The sequence below is a fragment of the Panthera uncia genome, assembly GCF_023721935.1.
Source record: "Panthera uncia isolate 11264 chromosome C1 unlocalized genomic scaffold, Puncia_PCG_1.0 HiC_scaffold_3, whole genome shotgun sequence".
Taxonomy (NCBI): Eukaryota; Metazoa; Chordata; class Mammalia; order Carnivora; family Felidae; genus Panthera; species Panthera uncia.
Window position 1 is genome coordinate 17,621,617 of NW_026057584.1, and position 13,182 is coordinate 17,634,798.

Below are 13,182 nucleotides of genomic sequence, written 5' to 3' on the forward strand. Positions count from 1 at the left end.
CTCCACGGCCCAAGAGCAAACTGCCCAACTTAGGTCATCCTAGAGGTTGGACTCAGACAAAGAGCACTAGCTCCTGGCCCACTCTTCATCAGGAGCCAGACTAGGATTCTCTCCATAGAGTTTAACCCGTCTGACACCTCAGAGGTGCCTAGACAAAAGGGGAGTGGTCTTACACCACTGCTTCATGTTGTACATTCCATAGAAAACAAGCCTGGTTTTATTAGTTAACATTGATTCTCTGCCAAGTGCTGTGCCAAACACTTTAAATATGTTAACTATTTAATCTCAGGACGCAGCGACGAAGATTCTTCCCTTGCTGAAACTTTTGTCAGGCTCCTCTCAGCTCCTCTTTGAGACTAGGAGTCGACCTTGGGCTTCCATGCCCATCTTTGCTGAGTTCAGTTTTAGCAAGACTCCTGCCAAGCCTGTTTAGAGAGGATTCCTTACCCCTGATATCTCAGCATCCTTGACTTCTGAACAAATTCCTCACCCCCCATCCTTGATATCCGATCACACCGGATTGCCTTCAACAAGAATCCCCTTAAGTTGGTTTAGCAAGAATTTCTTGCCCTTGATGTCTTCTCTTAGCAATTTGCCATCCACTGACCACCTCATCCTGTTCTTCGACTGTAAATCCCCAGCTGTCTTTGCTGTATTCAGAGTTGATCCCCATGTCTCTCCTTTATTGCCATTCCCTTATATAAACACTCCTGAAATGTCTTCCTTCTCATTTTAACAAAAGTCAGAATAATTTCTTTTTCTTGAACAACAGGTACCAGAATTATTCCCATCTAGAAAATCAGGAGAGGAGGTACAAAAGAGAACTCTGTGTTATTTGCCTAGCATGTATCAGAGAGAAGATTTGAAGACAAGAGAGTCTCACTTCAAAACTCCATGCATTTAACCATTTCCCTTAACTGACATGATGCTACAAAGTTACTCTCATCCCTTCACTAGTAATAACACTTATTTTAAGGGCCACCAAATCAGACTGGACTAGAAAATCTTCAGTGTTCCTGTCTTCCACAGATAAGCTATAAAACAAAAGTATAAGAGACCCTTCCCTCTTAGTCTTCTTATTCTAGATGAAGTCCAACAAAATGGACCAGCTCCTTGGCCAGTTTTCCTATGGTTGGCAAGGTCCAGATTAGTAGCATAACTCACTGAACACTGTCCATTTGCAAGGTGCTCTGATAGCCACCAGAAGAAACAGAAACGTAGACATATAAGATAGCCTGACTATGACCTAAAATTTCTGTGCTATGGTTAGGAAACATCCTCACAGGGTAAAGAACCTAACTGAGCAGGATATTAATATAATTTAACTTTATCTTTCCTATAATCACCACTTCACTTCAGTGTTTTCTCTCCAGACCAGCCCTTTTTCACATCCAGATAGAAGATTAATGATCTACAGAAAATGGACCCAGTTTGTATCATTTCAACAAGCCATAGCAGGCGGGGGTCTCCTACTCACCTCCAGCCCCAAGCCTGATAACCCCAGTATGTGTGGAGACCTAAAGGCATTGGTGCCAGTCCAGGATGTTCCATTGTGCTGGGGGATTTTCCTCCATTAATTTGTTTGAATTAAAAATCATTCAAGATTCTGTCCCTAAGCCAGTGTAGCCTGGGGCCTCTAAAAGAGCAGCTGTAAAAACCTGCTCTCCGTCCTAGGACTTCTGGAGCACATCACTCAGAATGAAGGTACAGCCCCAGAGCCCTCCAGCTCACCCTCTGGCAGGAAATTGCTTCCTGCAGTTATCCATGGGACAAAGGCCAGCCACACGATCAGGAACCATAAAGAGGCCAAAAGGCAAGCAGCCATCCTCTCAGATCAAATTCATTTTGGTATCTCTGCTTCCCAGTTCTGTGTCTCTCCCTGCCCTACTATATCCCCAAGTCCTATTTACCTTGATTTCTGAAATGTGTTCATTTCATCATGCCTAGATGGTTTGCATTTCTTCTTAGCTTCTCCTTGACCACTGGTATATGAGAGCTATCTTAAAATGGTATCTCCATATTTTCAGCTGGTCCAGTCTTTCATGCATTCACCAAATATCTATGGGGAGCTATTTGGTATCAGACTGTGCAAGATATTAAAGATACAGATGAATAAGATACCACCGTGTACCAGAGGAAGTCAGGGTCAAGTAAAGGAGACAGACATGTAAATTAATCCTGTGATGCATGCAGTGAGTTTGGTCAATGCTCAGAAATAGCACAGAGGAAGATGAAATTGAATGGAACAGAGACATCGACACAGCGGTGGAGGGCGAGATAAATGTACTAGATCCTAAGGACCATAGTGGAGGATGTATTCCAGAAAGAGGGACTGGTACAATCAAAGCCAAACGGACATAAAAGGGCCAGCTGAGTTTAGGAACTCACACTAAGTTCTTCACTGTCAAAGTGTGGTATGCGAAGTATAAAACACAAAAGAAGGGGAGCGTAAACAAACCTCAGGGGCCAGATCTTGGAGGGTCTTGGATGACCCACTGGGGACTTTATTTAGCAAAATTGATAGCCTACCATTTTTAAGGTTTACTGTGGGCCAGGCCCTGCACAATGCACTTCTCATGCATTACCTCATCTAATCCTTATCAGACCCCCACGAGGTAGGTGTTAGGCTGAGCCATATTAAATTTACCAACACTTTGCCTTTTACCACTCACCAATGCTCCATGGGCATGGAAATCTCATGGTTCAGCCTAACACTGTTATTATTTTCACCATTTAAGAGTTGGAGAAATTAAAGCACCTTAATTTTTTGTCCAGGCTCATGTGGCTACTCAGTGGAGGAGTGAAGATTCAAATTCATACACTCTCATAAGTGATGCCAGAAGAGGGATACAGTTTTAGAAAAGGGACTAGAAAGCCTCAAGCAAGTGAGAGCGTACCATGTGGCTGTCTAGGGCAGAGCCCTCTGGAAAGAGGTTAAAGTAATCGCAAATTTCCTGAAGCGAAAGTGTGCCTGGCATGTTCTGGAAACCCAAGTAGGTCAGTGTGGCTGGAGAGGAGAACAGGGCAAGGAGGAGAGAGGTAGGTGACGATGTTTGAGTATTTAATATGGAGCAAGATCATGTTGGGCTTTACAGGACTTTGACTTTGACTCTGAATGACATGGAAAACTATGTGACATGTTTTAACAAGATCATATGGGCTGCAGGGTTGGGATTAGACTGCAGAGGGGCAAGAGCGAAAGCAAGAAGGCCAGCTAGGAGGCAGAAGGTTATGGCGATTTGGACCAAGGTGGTGGCAGTTGAGGGGAAGGAGACATCAGGACATGTTGATGGCCTACATGAGAAGAGTCAGAGAGAGAGAGAGAGGGAGAGAGAGTCCAGGATAGTGCCAAAATTTTAGAAGAAGGAGGTTGCATTAACAAAGATGAAGAAGCTTCTGGTAGAGCTGGTTACAGGAGATTGTTAGAAGCTCAGGTTTAGAAATGTCAAGTTTGAGGTGCCCATTGGACCAACTGGAGTTAATCAAGTAGGCCTGTAGTTCAGGCAAGAGGTCCACGCTGGAAGATATATTTGGAAGCCATCAGCAGACAGATAGTTTCAAAGCCATGTGACTGGATAAGATCCCCAAGGGAGTGAGTAGGGGCAGAACAGAGAAATGATCCAGGACTGATCCACGGGGCCCCCCAGTTTCCCATCTGCCCGGTGCCGCCGGTCAAGGCCGTCCAGGCCTCAGTACAGCTATTAACTTTGTGTGAACTACCAGGGCAGTTCATCACCACTGGCCACTGAATTATCCCAACATCAGAATGTTTTTATTGAGTTAAGAGGAAAGCTTCACTGCCTGAATTATGTAACTGCACACTCTCTGTAATCAGAGAATTCCCCAAGAGTAGGAATAATCTTATTTATTTTTGAGATCACGGCAGTTACCGTGAAAATAATTAAATTTCTGAAAATTCTGGTACTTTTCATGTAATTTCCTAAAATTATCCATTGAGAATCATCAATAAAAGGACTCTTTTTTTTTTCCTCCCTGCTGGGAGCCTAAAAGGAATTGGTATTTGTGCCTCCCCAAACCAAACTTACCCTCTTTAATTACATCTGTAAGCCAATGAATTAACAAGGCCAGTAGCTCCTAAGCGCACATGAAACTCCCTTATTAAATGCTGATATAAAGGCAAACATTCATCCACAGGCTTTCAAATGGCAGCCCAAGTCCAGAGAACATCATATAATCAGTGGTGAAACCCGATTTCTAAAATTTGCTCCTTGCCTTCCAGTTGTTATGAGGTTTTCTAGCCCACACAAAAATTGGTTCCCAGATACACAGGTCACTTTCGTGATCCTCACTTCACTCACACACACTTTCATTTCCTTTTCCATTTATAATGCTCTGCTCTAAGCGGCATTTTTTCTTCCAAATCTGTTGTAAAAGAAATTATGACATTTCACTGAACACAGAGTCAAACATCTATATGAACGCGCAGATACGTGTAATACAAGTATAAATGAGTTCCAGATGTTTTTAGAAAAAAATAAGGGTCTACTAGAGCAAGAGGGCATCCGATATTAATCACATGCACATGAATTTTACTTAATGGCCTGCCAGTGGCTTTGATTTTTGACAAAATTAACATTTCAGTCTATGTAAATAAGCCTTGACTTTGAAAGAAACAGAAGGAAAATGACGTTTTGCCTTTCCTGCCACAGAACGTCCTCCTTCTGGTTTGTACACATCAGCGGAGGTCAAGGGAAAAATCTCTGTCTTCCGACATTCACCCGTCTCTTGACCTTGATTAATATCTGGAACAGCTGACAAACCATGCCTTGACCGTCCAAGTTTTAATCCATAGCTAAAGGAAATCATTTGCCTGATTTCTGCATTTCTGCACAATGCAACGTGCCTTTTGCATTCATTTTAAGCAGATACACAATGAGAAGTGCCACAAAGTCCGCTCAGGTAGGTGGTCCTTTGCCTGAGGATCCCCAGAAAATAACACATATGCTGAGCTTTTATTTGATATTCCAGAAGCTTTAATGCACCATTATGTGATCACACTGCCTTTTACACATGTTAAGATGTATGTTACACTTTCAAATATGAGCACTTTTGCAAATCAACCCCCACCCCCAAGACAAGGGGGAAGAAAGACTTTGATGATTCTCTGGAACTGCCCTAATGTGGCACGATCACTCCCGCTGTGATCTTCAGAAAGTCATAAAGCCCAAGAAATTCAGCTTTGTTGTCACCCTTTTACCTAAGAAATAGACTCCAGAACAGAATCAAAATTACTTCTTTCTGAGAAATTATGGATGTTTGTAATACATCATTTCAGCAGGAAAAACTTTTGAGGTCATTTATATATATATTATATAAATAATATATAACAACATAATATATATATAATATTTATATAATATATATTATACAATATAATATATATAAAACTATGTCTATGTTGGAAGTCTTTTGATGTGTGGTCTTGACACCAGTCGGTATTGCCAGAGGAATTGTCTCAGCCCATGTCAGGATCTTCATGGAGCCCCATAGCGTGGCCTTAGCCACAGCCTTTCTCGGCCATATGGCAGCTGTTGGAGAATCCTGACATCTGCTTCTGAAGCACTCCACCTTACCAGGTGTATGACCAATGAAATTCACCAATCCCCTATCAAGCAGCACTTCCCTCATCCAGACATGGGATAAGACAAGCCAAATTCCCAAAACAGGAGGAAGATTAAATCAGCCACGGCACATCCAATATACAAAAAACTCTGGAGTCAGGATGAAGAATGAGGGAGACCTGGGGCACCTGGGTGGCTTGGTCAGTTAAGCAGCTGACTTCCGCTCAGGTCATGATGTCATAGTTCAAGCCCCGCGTTGGGCTCTGTGCTGACAGCTCAGAGACTGGAGACTGCTTCAGATTCTGTGTTTCTCTCTCTTTCTCTCCTTCTCCCCCACTTTCTCTCTCTCTCTCTCTCTCTCTCTCAAAAATAAATAAATGAATATTTGTTTTAAATGAGGGAGATCTATACAACAAGAACAGACACTCAGATCAATGGAACAGAATAGAAAACCCAGAAATGGACCCACAAACGTATGACCAACTAATCTTTGACAAAGCAGGAAAGAATATCCAATGGAATAAAGAGTCTCTTCACCAAGCGGTGCTGGGAAAACTGGACAGCGACATGCAGAAAAATGAACCTGGACCACTTTCTTACACCATACGCAAAAATAAACTCGACATGGATGAAAGACCTAAATGTAAGACAGGAAGCCATCAAAATCCTCAAGGAGAAAGCAGGCAAAAACCTCTTTGATCTTTCCCACAGCAACTTCTTACTCAACTCATCTCCAGAGGCAAGGGTAACAAAAGCAAAAATGAACTACTGGGACCTCATCAAAATAAAAAGCTTGTGCACAGTGAAGGAAACAATCAGCAAAACTAAAAGGCAACCAACAGAATGGGAGAAGATGTTTGCAAATGACATATCAGATAAAGGGTTAGTATCTAAAATCTATAAAGAACTTATCAAACTCAACACCCAAAAAACAAATAATCCAGTGAAGAAATGGGCAAAAGACATGAATAGACACTTCTCCAAAGGAGACCTCCAGATGGCCAACCGACACATGAAAAACTGCTCAACATCACTCATCATCGGGGAAATACAAATCAAAATCACAATGAGATACCACCTCACACCTGTCAGAATGGCTAACATTAACAACTCAGGCAACAGATGTTGGCGAGGATGCAGAGAAAGAGGATCTCTTTTGCATTGTTGGTGGGAATGCAAGCTGGTGCAGCCACTCTGGAAAACAGTATGGAGGTTCCTCAGAAAACTAAAAATAGAACTACCCTACGACCCAGCAGTTGCACTACTAGGCATTTATCCAAGGGATACATGTGTGCTGTTTCGAAGGGACACATGCACCCCCATGTTTATAGCAGTACTATCAACAATAGCCAAAGTATGGAAAGAACCCAAATGTCCATTGATGGATGAATGGGTAAAGAAGACGTGGTGTGTATATATATCTATCTATCTATATAGATAGATAGATAGATAGATAGATAGATAGATAATGGAGTATTACTCGGCAATCAAAAAGAACGCAATCTTGCCATTTGCAACTACGTGGATGGAACTGGAGGGTATTACGCTAAGTGAAATTAGTCAGTCAGAGAAAGACAAAAATCGTATGACTTCACTCATATGAGGATTTTAAGAGACAAAACAGATGAACATAAGGGAAGGGAAACAAAAATAATATAAAAACAGGGAGGGGGACAAAACAGAAGAGACTTACAAATATGGAGAACAGACTGAGGGTTGCTGGAGGGGGTGTGGGGAGGGGGATGGGCTAAATGGGTAAGGGGCACTAAGGAATCCACTCCCAAAATCATTGTTTCACTATACGCTAATTTGGATGTAAATTTTTAAAAATAAAAAATAAAATTTCAAAAAATGAGGCAGATCTATTGGTACTGGCATGGAAAGTTTTCCAAGACATACTGACATACTATAAAAAGAAAAGAGCAAATCACAAAACCAAAACCTCCAAATACTCCCATTTTAGGTAAAAACCATATTATTCTATGTAGAAAAGTAAATTATAAACTCATCACATGTTTTTGTATAAATATATGGGAATATATGAACACCTGAGTGTATTCATGCACACACACACACACACACACACACACACACACATGTACATGTGACATACCTACCCGTGCCTGGAGATATATCTGAAAGGACTCATCATACTGGAAAACAGTAATTATTTCCAGGGAGGGGAGTGTGGTCGGGGTGGTTTAAGCAGGTAAATTTTCAGGGGTGCCTGGGTGGCTCAGTTAAGTCTCTGACTTTGGCTCAGGTCATGATCTCACAGTTCATGGGTTCGAGCCCCATGTTGGGCTCTGTGCTGACAGTTTAGGGCCTAGAACCTGCTTTATATTCTGTGTCTCCCTCTCTCTCTGCCCCTCCCCAACTCATGCTCTGTCTCCCAAAAATGAATACTCATTTTTAAAAATTTTTAAACAGGTGAATTTTCTCTTTATTCTGTGTTCTTAGGCACTCTGGATTGTTTTTTTAGAGTAAGAATGCATTTACATATTATTTGCTTAACTTAAAAGACAAATAAATAAGCTTAAGTTGATTCATTCATTTGTTCATACATTCATTCACTTAAGATTCCACAAGTACTGTGGCCAAAAGTTAGTTGTTTTCTCCACTGGTCATTCCTCCCTTGCCCCTGGCTAACTTGACCCTGGTTTTTTAAGGATGCAGTGTGATTTTCCCCCCTTCCTTACAGCTCCAAATAGCCAGGGGGTACATTCTAGCCAATGAGACATGAATGGAAGTGCCATGGGGGGAGGGAGGAGGTAAACCTCTCGTGCCAGCCTTGAAGGGTCAGGAGGTCTGGAACCGCAGCAGCCATGTTGCCAACATGAGGTGTCAGGTATGAGAGAAAGGCTCAGAGAATTGCAGAGAAGCAAGGCCAGATGTTCTTGAGCCCCTAAATCAACAGCAGCAGCTGCCTAACTCCAAAATTCTTGTTTTATTAAGAAACATAAAACCTATTCATTTAAGCTACTGTACATTGAGGTTTTTGTTACTAACAGCTAAATGCATTCTTAATCAATGTAAGTGCCTAATGATGTACTGAGCAGAGTCAAGATAGAGAAGTTGATTTTACAAGAGAGAGGAGGAATTCGCAGCAGCATCAAACGCCTGAGATTACAGAGCCGGATGAGATCTAAAAACGTAAATAAGAATAGGGATAAAATAGCAGTGCCCCAATTTCCTCATAAGGGATGTTGAGTCAATAAAAATACAAGTCTATGTGTGAAAGTAGGTTGTAAATGCAGTAAAAATGTACAAATATAAGGGCTGATTTTTTTTTTACATATGTGATCAAGGCGTGCCATGAACAGTGGCTAAAATCTCACATTCTGATGTCAGACCACAGAGCTTGAAATCCTGACGCACCACACATACAACCTATGAGTCAGGAAAATTATTTCTTTTCTCTGCCCCTCACTTTCCTAATATGTAAAACTGAATCATAATAATAATTACCTGCGTAGAATCAGTGTAAGGATTAAATGAAATAATGTTTTAGGCTTAGCACACGGTGGCCTTCAGGATGAGTCAGTCATTGTTGTTGTATGACTTAAAGGGCATTCAAAGGCCCTGAGGTGCCAAAACGTAACTTCCACTGCCTCCCCACGAGTCAGAGAAAGTCCTACAATAGTTACTGTCTGGCTTAAGGCCTCAGAGACCACTGTTTTAAAAGAAATGTAGGGCTCATCCGAGGAAGGTTAAACTTTGATATTCCAAAACTATTTATAGGGCAGCTATGACAAGCAAGCAACGCACTGAGGAGGAAAAAAGAACACAAGAGATATGCTCTGTGCTCTCAGGGAACTTGAAGAGATAAGACATACATGCAAGGAAAGTGAAAGAGTATACAAGAGATGACAACAGCTCAGTGCTATACAAGAAATGTCACAAGGCAGTGTGTGATTAATTGCCAAACAGCAATGCAGAGAAGGATGAGAACCGTCCAAAGGCCAGAGATGGTTGTGTGGGAATGATCTGGAACTGCTTCCAGGAGAACAGGGAATCTGCTTCAAGGATGGATGGCTTTTGATAAGCCGGGAGGAGCAGAGAGGCATGCCAGGAGGAGCGTGGAACATGATCCAAATCATAGTCTGAGCTTCAGCTCACCTCAACTCAAGTCCATTCATTCCCCCAAATATTAAGACAGCTCCTCCTGTGTGCACTGAGCTCCAGTGCTCAGTGAGGTTAGAGGCTGCTCACAGGTCTCAGGGCTGTACTCAGATATCCACAACGCAAAGCCCAGCAATCGCCAGTGTAGAAAGCAACCAAGTGCTTTGTGAACTCAGCCAAGAAGCGGGCTTCTCTTGGATGGGCTAGAAAAGGGGGCTTCTGTCAGGTGGGGTAGGATGGAGGAAGTAGACTTCTGATGGTCTTTGCAAGTAAGCAGGCTCTTGGAGAAGGAAGAAAGGCTCTAGAGAAGAGAACTTCACAAGCCTAGTCCCAATTGCGAAAAAAGACTTGTGCTTACCTGAAGACAAAATAATCCGGTTTTGCTGTAGTAAAGAGAAAAACGAGACATACAGGTGAACAGATAAATTGAAGACGGCTGATGCCAGGTGAAGTGTTTGCCTTGACTGAGTAAAGAGTGGAGAATCACTGCAGGATCTTCCCCATGGGAGTGGAAGCATTGGCTGCTATATATTTAGAGAATAAATATTACACTGTGGGTGGGCTGGCATGGAAAGGAGAGAGGCATTGAAATAGAACAGTAAGTAGTAATGAAGCCTGCACCTAGGGTAATGGCAGCAGAAATGAACGCAGGAGGCAGGTGTGAGCAACATCTGGGAAAGAAGATTCTATGAGGCCAGAGGGCTGATGGAACACAAGGGCAAGAAGGGGAAAGATGTAAAGGTCAGTCCAAGGTGTAAAGTTTAGGTGACCGGGAGAGAAGACATCATTTGTTTGTTCATGTTGGGTTAGAAGGGCCCACAGTCTATGCAAATTGGCAGTACATGAGGCAGTCAGAGCCATACGTAATTCTCTGGGGATGGGGGTGCAGAAATGTCCCATCTGTGTGGACAAAGACAAGCAGGGGGAGGAATAGGCAAGACTTCACCGAACTGAGAGCTGAATGTGGAAATTTTCCTTTGGGAAGTTACAGTGGAGTTTGCAGGAGCACCAGGACTCTGTACAGAACATGAGGAAGACTAAGAACTAATAACTCAAGAACTAGGGACGGTTGACCAAGAGGAACTAGAAGAAGCAGGGCAGTCAACTGGCTCAACATAGGTTGTGTGAAGGTCATCAAAGGCTATCGGGGCCAAGGATCAAGCCAAAACTGGTGCACAGAGGTAGTTTGAAGTATCTGGCGTGTTTCTGTGGGAACCAAAGTTCTTGATAGGGGACACAGAAACTCCAGGGTAAAGAGAGAAGGCGTCCTCATTCTCATGCCTGAAATCTTCAAGAATCTACACGTGAAGACCAAGCTGACTTTGAAACTCTGCAAGGTATGTGTAGTGGAAGAGAAGGTGAAAGGAGAGACATAGATTAGCCTTGGGATGTCCTGAGAAATCAGACCCTGTGGCACTGGTCGGAGCTTTATATAGCTTATGTCCTAATTTCCGCCTCTGTGTCACCTCTTCTCTGGGGAGTCTGAATCTGACTCTTCTTCAGAATAAACATGGGAGTCACCAAATTCAGGGGTGCAATACAGAGAAATAATGGCATACAATTTATTAAAGTCCAATGCCCATTTATTGACCACTCAGCATGTGTGAATCATGGGCTCTATGAACCAAAGATAGACCGGACACTGAGTGTTACATCCACCCGCAGCTGCCCAGCAGACCAAACACGGCAGATACCAACCAGCATTCTACTCTGCTCATGATTCTGTGGGTCAAAGGATTCAGGGAGAACACAAAGAAGTGGCTCAACTATCTGGGGAGGACAGGAGGAGCTTGACCAGGACCACATGTTGGTGGCAGAGGTTCCAGCTATCCATTATATCCCTTGGTTCAAATGACTTCCTCATAATATGGTGGCCTTAGGGTAGTTAGACTTCTTACATGACCAGCCATGGATCCAGAGAAAGAGAGAAATGGATAAAGCAGAACCCCTCAGATCTCATGAAGGCCAGGCCCTACACGGTCTAGCATCACTTTAGCACATTCTGTTGGTCAAGGCATTGACATCTGTGTAAAGGGAGGGAAAAAACTGAAGGCTGTTATCTGGTAGACAAGCTACCATGCAGAGCTGGCCTATGTGGTGATTAGGCTTGGAGGTCTCTGAGGGCAAGGCCCATGTCTGGTTTGCTGTTACACACTCCAATGTGTTACATTTCATGACACATAACGGGGGCAATAAATATTTATGAAATTAGCTAACAAAACACGTCCAACAAGACTCCTTACCCAAGCTTAGCCCTCAGCAAAACACGTATGTGCCCTCAGAGAGATGGACTTCTAAAGAACACTATGGAAATATGGGCAGAAAAGCTGGTTGAATTCTCTAATCTGGTATTCACAGGCCACGTTTATCCGAAAATAACCAAACTGCCACATCATGAGCCTAGATGTGATTCTGATACCCGTCTACAATTCAACCACTACAACACAATAAAACAAAAGAGCTGTTACCATTAACTTAACAATAAGTTATCCCCCTCACCTCCCAGAGCCAGTGAGAGCCAGCCCTAGGCAGATAGAAGTTCTCCCTTATACCAGGGCTTACCCAGCCTTTCAGAGCCAAAGGAACCTCCCAGTCAGAAGACCCTTGGCCCCATTTCACCATTATAAATAGAAAGTGCACGCTTCCTATTTCAGAATGGAGACAGACAGACCATTAAGGAAAAACAAACGTCTAGCATCTCATCACAGACTTCCCCCTTTGTCTTCATGGTGTAAACTCCCTCGGACCTGGAGGTCGGGGAACGGTCTGGGTTGCCCCGTCATGTCTTTGGTGCACGTATGATGACCTTAATGCATGTCAAGATCTCTCAGAAAATAAAAGCCAACATCCCTGAGCCCTCAATATGGGTCAAGCACCGTGTAAATCTCTGCGTATAAATGACCTTCGTGAAGTAACATTTTTGTGCTCATTTCACAGATGAGAAACTGAGGTTGAAAGGAATGAAGAAAGTTGCTCAACTCACAAAGTTGGCAGACCACAGAGGTACCATTTAAACGACGGCAATCTGAATTCAAAGTCTGTCTTCTTTAACCACACAATACCGCCCCTTTCTCCTCCCTGAGCTGGTTGGTGGCTGAGATCACTCATAAACAGAGGGTCAGCTGGGCACTTGGAATCAGAGCTGATTTCAGGAAGTTGAACTCATGATGAGTCCAGCCACCTGGTCTGTGAGATCCCACAGAGGCCCCTGGGCTTCTCTGGCTTTCCCTGTGGTCTAACTAACGCTCTCTGAGGCGGCACCGCTAACAATCAAACCCTCTATTTAGCGGAGCAGATACATAACAATGTTCCTTAAGGCTCCTGTGGAAGAACATGTCCTCCATGCAAGGTAACCTCCACGTGAGCAGGGAAAATTCAGCTCCCTGCCAAAAAGTCTGCCCTGGCTGCACTTCCATCACCGTACTTGAACAAATCCACCATTGGCTTTTTCTTTCTACCTTGTCAGGAAGCCAAGAGT